Below are 4,387 nucleotides of genomic sequence, written 5' to 3'. Positions count from 1 at the left end.
GTGGAGCGCAAAGGGGTGCGGGGCGGGGCCGCGGGAGCCCACTCCCTCAGGCCACTCCCACAGTCGCGCCCCCAGTCTTCGCCCTGGCCACGCCCCGCTCACGCCTGAAGGAGGAGGTGCAGCCCAAAATGCGCAAAGCACGATCCCTCCGACTGAGGGGCGGGGGAAGGCGAGTGCTCTGGATTCTGGGCTGGAGTCAGAACCAAAGTGAGAACCGGGTGTGGGATTGGACAGGGAAGGAGGAGGTGAAGAAAGGCTGCAATTCAGACCGGGGGCCCTGCAAAGTGGGGACAGACTTCGGGGACAGCCTGGGCAAAGGGTTGGGGTGAAGATGGGATGAGGATGGAGTGTGGACTGATGGAGAATTGGGGGACAGGCTGGTGGGGTCAGACTGGGAAACCACCAGGGGTAGACTTGGGAGGACCTGGAGTGCAGCCTGGCAAAGAGGAGGACAGAATCCTGGGTGGGAACTTGGTAGGGAAGAGCGTTTGTGCAGAGACAGATTGGGAAGTCAAGTCTCCAAGGAACAGGAAAGGGTATGAAGAAGGTTGCTATGCGACTGGGATTGGGGAGGGGGAATGACACATGTGAGCTTTCGAGCCTGAGGCAGTGTGTGAATTTGTGTGCACATGTGAGACTGTGTATAAGGGGGAGTGAGTGTGTGTGGCAGGAGCACACACAAATGGTTAAGCCAGGAATAAACTTGGGGGTATTTCAGCAACTGGCACCCACAAAGTCCTGGCCCTCTCAAGAGCATCAGGGACCCTGAGGACGGGGAGGACCTTTTCCTCTAGCCACAGGTCATTTAGTCATAGGATGGGTCACCTCTGTTACCCTCAGCCCCTACTCTGCACTCTTTTTCCCATGTGGACTTGGGAATGGTCATCTCTCCCACACACAGCTGTGCTGGGTCAGCTCTGCCTCCCCAGGCTAGGTGGGGCAGGGCCCCATTTCTGCCATCTTGTGTTCTTTAGGCTCCTCTCTAACCTATCATAATCCATAATTCTTTATACCAAAGTTCCTTATCCAAATGACTATGTGGTGTCTCTCTTGATCAAACCGTAACTAATACACTATTGTATGTATTCTGAAATTCTTAAATTGTTTTAAACGAAGTTTTCATTGACAATCAAGTAGACTCTAAATGAGGACCTTGTGATCAAATAACATGGTACTTCTACCAAATGAGAGAGACGCATGGCATCTCAGCCTGTATTATTTCTGGATAATACACTTCTGCTGTATGCCCACTTGTCCCTGCTGCAACAGCCAGTTGAGGACTCCAACCTTTTGCTTATTCTGGGTATTAGAATTTAAGAGGATTTGGCTTGATGTTGACTAGAGGAACTATTCCCAGATGCTTGGCTCCCTCTGCTGGAAAGACTTTTAAATGACAGTGCCTCCTCTATCTCCATTATGAGGTGCCTGTGTCCCTCAGATGGTACACAGCAGAGGTCCTGTCTCCAAAGAAGGGGTGATAGGGGAAGATTTTGGGAGAAGTACCGTTGGCCCCCAGATGTTTCTCACTTGCTCCCAATTTAATACATAATTTTCCATCATATATATATATATATATATATGTGTGTGTGTGTGTGTGTGTGTGTGTGTGTGTGTGTATACACTTTTTTCCCCTCAGTACTGGGAATGAACCCAGGGCTTCCCACATACTAAGCAAGCACTCTACCACTGAACTACATTCCCATTCATTTTTTTAAATTTTTATTTTGAAACAGAGTCTCCACTGAGTTCCCCAGGCTAACCTTAAATTTGCCATCTTCTTGCCTCATTCTCCCAAAGAGCATGCACCACCATGCCCAGCTACATTTTAATTTTTAATTGACATATAGTAATTGTGCATGTTTATGGGGTACATTGTAGTATTTCAATACATGTATGTAATGTGCAATAATCAAAGCATGGTAATTGGAGTCTCTGTCACCTAAGACATATATCATTTCTTTGTGTTGGGAACATTCAAAACTCTCTTTACTATGGTTGTTGTCAACCATAGTTATCCTCCTGTGCCAAAGAACATTAGAAGTTAGTCCTCCTATGCAACTGCACCCCTATACTTGTTAACTCTCCTCTTTCAATCTCTTCCTGCCCAGCATCTTTCCCAGACTCTTGTAATCATTGCTCTTTTCTCTACTTTGAGGTCAACTTTTTAACTTCTACCTTTCTATGCCTAACATATTTCACTTAGCATAATATCCTTCAGTTCCATCCATTTTGCTACAAATGATAGAATTTTATGGTTAAATAATATTTCATTGTGTATGTATTTCACATTTTCTTTATACATTCATACATCCATGTACAATTAGATTGATTCCATATCTTGACTACTGCAAATAGTGCTGCAACAAACATTATGAGCATAGATGTCTCTTCAACACAGTGATTTTAATTAATTCCTTTTGGACATATCCTCAGTAAAGGGATTGCTAGATCATACGGTAGTTCTATTTTTAGTTTTAGGGGACCTCCATTTTTTTTCATAATGATTGTACTAATTTCCATTTCATCAACAGTGCCCAAGAGTTCCCCTTTCTCTGCATCCTCACCAGGACTTTTTATTTTTCATCTTTTTGATTATAGTTATTCTGATTGGAATGAGACAATATCTCATTGTGGTTTTGATCTACGTTTTACTGAAGATTAGTGGTGTTGAGCATTTTTTCACCTACTTATTGGCCGTTTGTATATCTTCTTTTGAGAAATGTGTATGTAGGTCATTAGCCTGCTTTTGACTGGATTATTTACTTTTTGATTTTGATTTATTTAAGTACCTTAAATGTCTGCAAATTAATCCCTTATCAGATGAATAGTTTGCAAACATTTTTTTCTATTCTGTAGGTTGTCTCTTCACTCTACTGTTTCCTTTGCTCTATAGAAGTTTTTTAGTTTGATGTAATCTATTTTTTTAATATTTTCCCTTTGTTGTTGATAGATATTTATTTTATTTATTTATACATGGTGCTGAGACTCAAACCCATCTCACACATGCAAGGTAAGTGCACTACCACTGAGCCACAGTCCCAGCCCTTGATGTAATCTCTTCTGGTGCTTTTTGTTTCCTGTGCTTTTGGAGTCATAGCCAAAAAATAATTTGCCCAATGTCCAGAGCATTTTCCCCTATATTTGTTCTATATAGTTTCATAGTTTCAGTTCTTAAATTTAAGTTTTCCATCTATTTTTAGTTGATTTTTATATATGAGAGATAAAGATCTAGTTTCTTTCTTCTGCATATAGAAATCTAGTTTTCCCAGCACTATTTACTTGAGAAGATTGACTTTTCTATAGTCTTGCTGCCTTTGTTGAAAATCAGTTGGCTGTAATTAAGCGGATTTATTTCTGGGTTCTCAATTCTATTCTATTGGTCTGTGTGTCTGTTTTTGTGCCAGTGCCTTGCTGTTTTGCTTACTACCACTTTATTATATGTTTGAAAGCCGGGTATTGTAGTGCCTCCAACTTTGTATTTAGGGACTTTTGTAGTTTTTTACAAATATTAAGAGTGTTTTTCTATTTCTGTAAAGAATGTTTTTGGTATTTAATAGGAATTGCATTGAGTTTGTAGACCACTTTTGTACTATAGACATTTTTAAAATATTTCTTCCATTCCATGAACATTGAACATTTTGAGTGTGTGTGTGTCTTCTTCAATTCCTTTCATTCATGTTTTGTAATTGTCATTCATTTTCTTGGTTAAATTTATTCCCAGGTATTTTTTGGAGATATCATGAGTTGGTTTAATTGCATGATTTCTTTCTCAGAAAGTTTGTAATTGATATATAAAAATGTTTCTGATTTCTCTATATTAGTTTTGTATCCTGCAACCCTAATGAATTCATCTTAACATTTTTCTGTGCATAAATTCGTGTCATTTGCAAATAGGAATAATTTGACTTCCTCCTAAAGAGTAGTTTGACTACTCTTTATTTCTTTCTCTTGTCTCATTGCTCTGGCTAAAACTTCCAATATTATATTGAATAAGAGTGGTGAAAGTGGACAACCTTGTTTTGTCCCTTATCTTAAAGAAAGTTATTTCAAGGCTGGAGTTGTGGCTCAGAGGGAAAGTGCTCACCTGGCATGCGTGAGGCACTGGGTTCAATCCTCAGCACCACATAAAAATAAAATAAAATAAAGAAGGTATTGTGTCCACCTACAACTAAGAAATATTTTTTTAAAAGAAAAGAAAATGATATCTTTCCATTCCGTGTGATATAGGCTATGGGTCATCAAATGTATCCCTTATTGTGTTGTGGTATATTTCTTCTATAACTGATTTCTCAAGGTTTTTTAGCATGAAGCAGTGTTGAATATTAGTAAATGCCTTTTCTGCATCTTTTGAAGTGATCCTATGGTTTTGATCTTTTGTTCTGTTGAT

The sequence above is a fragment of the Urocitellus parryii genome, chromosome 3 (assembly GCF_045843805.1).
Source record: "Urocitellus parryii isolate mUroPar1 chromosome 3, mUroPar1.hap1, whole genome shotgun sequence".
NCBI classification, from domain to species: domain Eukaryota; kingdom Metazoa; phylum Chordata; class Mammalia; order Rodentia; family Sciuridae; genus Urocitellus; species Urocitellus parryii.
This window is presented reverse-complemented; position numbering follows the sequence as displayed.